This window comes from Rhinoderma darwinii, chromosome 8, assembly GCF_050947455.1.
Source record: "Rhinoderma darwinii isolate aRhiDar2 chromosome 8, aRhiDar2.hap1, whole genome shotgun sequence".
NCBI classification, from domain to species: Eukaryota; Metazoa; Chordata; class Amphibia; order Anura; family Rhinodermatidae; genus Rhinoderma; species Rhinoderma darwinii.
The window spans coordinates 115294612-115302120 of NC_134694.1; positions in this window are offsets into that span (position 1 = coordinate 115294612).

The window sequence follows — 7509 nt, forward strand, 5'->3', positions numbered from 1 at the left end:
TACGTCGGTCACTAACGGGCCTTATTCCGATGCCATAGACTTTTTACGTCGCGGCATCGGAATAAGTTTACAGAGCAGGGAGCTGTCAAATCTCCCTGCTCTCAGCTGCTAGAGGCACCCGTTTAACCCCTCAGATGCGGTGCGCAATAGCGAGCACCGCATCTGAGTGGTTTTGGAGAGAGGGAGGGAGCTCCCTCTCTCTCCCACCGACACCCGGCGATACGATCGCCGAGTGTCTGTGTCTCCAATGGCAGCCGGGGGCCTAATAAAGGCCTCCAGGTCTGCCTGGAGTGAATGCCTGCTAGATCATGCCGCAGGCATGACCTAGCAGATGCCTGTCCGTGTTAAACGGATAGGCAGTAATACACTGCAATACAAAAGTATTGCAGTGTATTATAAATGCGATCGCAGAATCACATATTATAGTCCCCTAATGGGATTAGTAAAAAAGTGAAAAAAAAGTTTAATAAAGTTAATTTAAAAAAAAATGGGAAAAAAAATTAAAAACCCAGCTTTTCCCCTCACAAAATGCTTTACTATTAAAAAAACAAAATAAAGTTAAAAAGTTACACATATTTGGTATCGCCGCGTCCGTAACGACCCCGACTCTAAATCTATTACATTATTTAACCCGCACGGTGAACGCCGTAAAAAATGTAATAAAAAACTATGGAAAAATTGCTGTTTTCTGTGAATACTGACTTTAAAAAAATGTGATAAAAAGTGATCAAAAAGTCGCATCTACTCCAAAATGGTACCAATAAAAACTACAAGTCTTCCCGCAAAAAAAAAGCCCTCATACAACCGCATCGGCGAAAAAATGAAAACGTTACGGCTCTTCAAATATGGAGACACAAAAACAAATAATTTTGAAAAAAAAGCGTTTTTACTGTGTAAAAGTAGTAAAACATACAAAAACGATACAAATTTGGTATCGTTGCAATCGTAACAACCCGCTGAATAAACTTATTGTGTTATTTATATCACAAGGTAAACGGCGTAGATTTAAGACGCAAAAAAGAGTGGCGAAATTTCAGGTTTTTTTCTATTTCCCCCCAAATAAAAGTTAATCAATAAATAATATGTCCCCCAAAATGGTGCTATTGAAAAGTACAACTTGTCCCGCAAAAAACAAGACCTTATACAGCTATGTCGACGCAAAAATAAAAACGTTATAGCTCTTGGAATGCGACGATGGAAAAACGTAAAAAATGGCCTGGTCATTAAGGTCCAAAATAGGCTGGTCATTAAGGGGTTAAGTGATAAAAACAATCATCGCACTGTTTCCCTGATCAAGTCCGTCATAATTGTTTTTTTTTTAAAACTATACATAATATGTGTCGCCTCGTTCGGAACGGCCTGAACTATAAAAATATGTTATTTTTACCGCATAGTGAACACTGTAAAAAAAAATAATAAACAACAATGTCAGTATTTATTTTTTTGTTCACTTTGTCTAAAAAAAAATGTAATAAAAAGTGATCAAAAAAGTCGCAAGTACCCCAAAATGGTACCCAGAAAAACGACAGTGTGTTACGCAAAATAAAAGCCCTCCCATGTCGATATGAACTGAAAAATCTAAAAGTTATGGCTGTCAGAAAACTATAACATAATTATTTTTTTTTGTATGAAAGTAGTAAAATGTAAAAAAGAAACAAAATAAATTTGGTATCGCTGTAATCATATGGACCCGCAGAATGAAGTTGACACTTTGTTTATACTGCACTGTGAACACTGTCAAAAAAGAAGAAACAAAACAGTGCTAGAGTAGCTAATTTTTCGTTTTCTTGTATCCCAAAAAATTGTTTTTAAAAAAAATAACTTGTACTCCAAAATGAAACCAATAAAACGTACAGCTCATTCCACAAAAAAACGCGCCCTCACACAGCTCTGTCAAGGGAAAAATAACACGTTATGACTTTCAGAACTCAATGATGGTAAATGACGGCACAGACTAATTTTTGAGGTCCAGTAGTTTTTCACTAAAAACCCCACATCATCAGGTGGACCCCTCAGGTGGACCCCGTAGATGCAGCAGCGATGAGGACACTTTAGGGGCCTTGTGCTGCTTATAGGGCTAGTGAAGAAGTCAAAGATTAGGCAATACTGGAGCGCAGATATTTTGTATAACACCAAACACCAACGGCCTGTGCATAAAGGATTAATTCCTAGCGTACCCCACCAATCCATGGATTATTAATTTTATTATTTATTCACCCCATTATTACATTATCCTATTATGCCCTGATGTACTCCGCCCAGCTTACATATACCCTGATGTACTCCACTAATGCAAATTTTATTGAACACATCTCCTAATGATAACAGATTTTTTTTAGAAGTAAAAAACTCAAAATGCTTCACATTTTTCTGCACAACAGAGATCAAAACATTTTAAAGGTTGTAAAGAGAAGTAAAATGGTCATTTGTTGAATTTGCAGCATCAGGAGGTCATATTTACAGAAGTCAAAAGCTCTTTCAATAAAAAAAAACTTAGCAGTCCAAGTTACATGTTAACATCGGACCCCTTCTCTGATATCACCTTCACAATTCTTGCATCCATTGAATTTGTGAGTATTTGGACAGTTTCTGCTTGAATATCTTTGCAGGATGTCAGAATAACCTCCCAGAACTTCTGTTTTGATGTGAACTGCCTCCCACCCTCATAGATATTTTGCTTGAGGATGCTCCAAAGGTTCTCAATAGGGTTGAGGTCAGGGGAACATGGGGGCCACACCATGAGTTTCTCTCCTTTTTGCCCATAGCAGCCAATGACACAAAGGTATTCTTTGCAGCATGAGATGGTGCATTGTCATGCATGAAGATAATTTTGCTACGGAAGGCACGATTCTTCTTTTTTGTACCACGGAAGGGTCAGTCATAAACTCTACGTACTTTGCAGTGGTCATTTTCACACAGTCGGGCCCTAAAGGGGCCTACCAGCTCTCTTCCCATGATTCCAGCCCAAAACATGACTCCGCCACCTCCTTGCTGACGTCGCAGCCTTGTTGGGACATGGTGGCCATTCACGAACCATCCACTACTCCATCCATCTGGACCATCCAGGGTTGCACGTCACTCATCAGTAAACAACACGGTGTGAGCATTGGTAAGGGGTGGCCGAATAATAGCTTTATGCAAACTTGCAAACCTCTGGAGGATCCTACACCTTGAGGTTCGCGGGACTCCAGAGGCACCAGCGGCTTCAAATACCTGTTTGCTGCTTTGCAATGGCATTTTAGCAGCTGCTCTCCTAATCCTTTTAGATTGTCTGGCAGAAACCTTCCTCATTATGCCTTTATCTGAACGAACCCATTTGTGCTCTGAATCAGCCACAAATCTTTTCACAGTACGATGATCACGCTTAAGTTTTCTTGAAATATCCAATGTTTTCATACCTTTTCCAGGGTATTGCACTATTTTATGCTTTTCGGCAGCAGAAAGATCCTTTATCTTTCCCATATTGCTTGAAACCTGTGGCCTGCTTAATAATGTGGAACGTCCTTCTTAAGTAGTTTTCCTTTGATTGGGCACACCTGGCAAACTAATTATCACAGGTGTCTGAGATTGATTACAATGATCCAAAGAGCCCTTAGACACAATACCATCCATGAGTTTAATTGAAAAACTAATAATTAAATGTTTATGACACTTAAATCCAATGTGCATAATAATTTGGAACACGGTGTATACCCTGATGTACTCCGCACAGATTACATATACCTTGATATACTCGGCCCAGATTATATATGTCCCACATTATAAGCTGAAATACCAGTAAAACCCCAAACAAAACTGCTACCAAGCAAAATGTACGCTCCAAAAGCAAAATGGCGGTTCTTCTGAGCCTGGCAATGTGCCCAAACAGCAGTTTATGACCACATATGGGGTATTACTGTACTCTGGAGAACCCACATAACAATTTATGGTGTGTGTGTCTCCAGTGGTACAAGCTGGGCACAACACATTGGGCACTAAAATGGCATATCTGTGGAAAAATTGCAATTTTCAATCTGCAACATCCACTGTGCACTAATTTCTGCAAAACACTTGTGGGGTCAAAATGCTCATTACACTTTACTGGTACCTTCGCTCAATGCAACAAGGTGTCAGAAAACTAATCTTGTAAAATCTCCACTCCAAAAACCAAATGGCGCTCCTTCCCTGTGGAGCCCTGCAATGTGTCCAAATAGCAGTTTATGACCACATATGGGGTAATGTCTTACTCGGGAGAAATTGCGTGACAAATTTTGGCGTGTCTTTACTCCTGTAGTCCTTGTAAAAAATGAAAAATGTTGAGCTAAAACGACATATTATTGGAAAAAATGTAGATTTAAATTTTCATGGCCCAAATCTAATAAAAGACCTGTGGGGTGAAAATATTCACTTCAACCCCAATTGAAATCCTTGAGGGGTAAATTATCGAAAATGGGGTCACATCTGGGGTATTTCTACTGTACTTGTACCTCAGGAAGCTTTGCATATGCGACATGGCACCCAGAACCAAATTCAGCAAAATATGTGCTCAAAAAGCCAAACAGCGCTCCTTCCCCTCTGAGTCCTGCCGTGTGTCCAAACAGCAGTAGTGCCATCGCATATGGGATATTGCTGTACTCGGGAGAAAATGCTTTACAAACGATGAGGTGCTTTTCTCCTATAGTCCTTATGAAAATGCAAAATTATTGGAAAAAAATTTATTATTTTATTTCACATCCCAATTCTAATAAATTCAGCAAAAACCTGTGGGGTCAAAATGCTCACTACACCCCTAGATCAGTGGCGTAACTACCGCCGTAGCAGCAGTAGCGGCTGCTACGGGGCCCGCGGCATGAGGGGGCTCGAGTCGCCCGCCGGCACGGGCCCCCACCATGGCCGGAGGCTCCGCTAGCAGCCGCTATGGCTGCTACAGCGGGACGCCACTGAACAGTACGGCAGAGGAGGGAGGTATCTCCCCGCTCTGCCATTAACTGGTTCCTGATCGCTGACTGTATTTTTACGGCCAGTGGTCAGGGTCCTTAAAACCCGAGCCATAGACTTTTTACGGCTCGGGTTTTAACTTGCTGCCCGCGCGATCGGGCAGCTGAATGTCGGGTCTCCGGCTGTCAGTGACTGCCGGGGACCCTGAGGAGAAGATAGGAGCAGCTTTCGCTGCTTCTGTCTTCTCTGATCTCTTTTACACAGCGCTGAATGCGCGCTGTGTACAGGAATAGAGACAGCAGCAGCGCCGCTGTCTCTATTCCTCCCGGTGATCATGTGACTGGTCACATGATCGCCGGGTGCCGTTAGTGGCAGACTGTTGCTGGGTCTTACTAGACCCAGCACAGCCCTATTAGTGACAATCGTCACTATGAGAGGGCTGATTTCCCCCGTAACTGGGGCTGCTGTGCAGCTCCAGTTACAGTGGAAAAACATGGTGTAAAAGAAAGAAAAAATATATATAAAGTTCCCCAAAGGTCTTCTTTGACCTTTGGGGGACAGACCATAGTAATAAAAAAATAATAAAGTAAAGTGCAAAAAAAATGTAAATAATAAATACACATAAAATAGCCACCCCAAAAAAACAGTTCCCCCCCGCCAATCATTGTTGTAACGCTAGCGCTGACCCAATTACCCTAATATAGACATGTAATATATAAAAATTTACGGTAGACAATGACGATCACAAATAAAAGGTCTATTTTAGGGTAAAACTATGTTATTACCAACAAAAAAAATAGCTGAAATGTAAAAAAGCTTATTTTTTTACTATTATTTTCAAACTTTATGAATAAAAATTCTAAAATAGCAAAAAAGGTGTGTATAAAAACGATAAAAAATGAAACCTGCATGGTCTACGGAAAAAACGTCGCAAAAATCACGTCGTTAGCCCAACAAATAAAAAAGTTCTCCACAGGATAGGGGATACATGTGTAATCGCTGGCATTGATAGGGAGAACGGGGGACTGAAAGTCCCCTGAAGTTCTCCATCACAAACCTCGGACTTCCGGGGTCTGTGTCGGCAGCTCCGTAGAAATGAATGGAGCGCCGGTCGTGCTTGTGCGCATGTGTGACCAACGCTCCTTTCATTTTTATTGAGCTGCGCAGACGCCGGAAGTCAGAGGTTAGTCATGGAGAACTTCAGGGGACTTTCAGTCCCCCGTTCTCCCTATCGCTGCCAGCGATCACTCATGTATCCCCTATCCTGTGGAGATCCTGTGGAGAGGGGATACATGTATTTTGTAGGACACACTGTAGGTCGCATTTTTTTGGGAGGGGGGACGCTGTATGGCGTTCCCTACAGGGGGGGGGGGAACGCTGTATGGTGTTCCCTACAGGGGGGTGGCTGTATGGCGTTCCCTACAGGGGGGGTGGCTGTATGGCGTTCCCTGCAGGGGGGGGAGCTGTATGGCGTTCCCTACAGGGGGGGGAGCTGTATGGCGTTCCCTACAGGGGGGGGCTGTATGGCGTTCTCTACAGGGGGGGGGCTGTATGGCGTTCTCTACAGGGGGGGGCTGTATGGCGTTCTCTACAGGGGGGGCTGTATGGCGTTCTCTACAGGGGGGGCTGTATGGCGTTCTCTACAGGGGGGGCTGTATGGCGTTCTCTGCAGGGGGCTGTATGGCGTTATCTACAGGGGGGCTGTATGGCGTTCTCTACAGGGGGGCTGTATGGCGTTATCTACAGGGGGGCTGTATGGCGTTATCTACAGGGGGGCTGTATGGCGTTATCTACAGGGGGCTGTATGCCGTTATCTACAGGGGGGGCTGTATGGCGTTATCTACAGGGGGGTCTGTATGGCGTTATCTACAGGGGGCTGTATGGCGTTATCTACAGGGGGGCTGTATGGCGTTATCTACAGGGGCTGTATGGCGTTATCTACAGGGGGGGTCTGTATGGCGTTATCTACAGGGGGGCTGTATGGCGTTATCTACAGGGGGCTGTATGGCGTTATCTACAGGGGGGCTGTATGGCGTTATCTACAGGGGGCTGTATGGCGTTCTCTACAGGGGGGGGGGCTGTAAAAAAGGCACTATCTAAAAGGGGGGGGTTGTGTGACACCCAGGGGAGGGGGGGGCCCCAGTCAAAAGTTTGCTATGGGGCCCAGTCTTTCCTAGTTACGCCCCTGCCCTAGATTAATTCCTCAAGGGGTGTAGCTTACCAAATCGAGTCACTTTTCAGGGATTTTTACTGTACTGGTACTTCAAGGGCTCTGTAAATGCAACATGGCGCCCAGGAATCAATCCAGAAAAATCTGCTCTCCAAATGCCATATGGCGCTCCTTCCCTTCTGAGTCCTGCCGTGTGCCCAGACAGCAGTTTATGACCACGTGTGGGGTATTTCCCTACTCCAGAGAAGTTGCTTTACAAATGTAGGAGTTCTTTTTCTCCTTTATTTGTTGAGAAAATGAAAAATGTTCACTGCTCATTTCTAATAAAATCTATAAGACACCTCTGGGGTCAAAATGCTCACTACACCCCTAGATGAATTCCTTGTGGGGTGTAGTTTCTAAAATGGGGTCTTTTTTTTTAG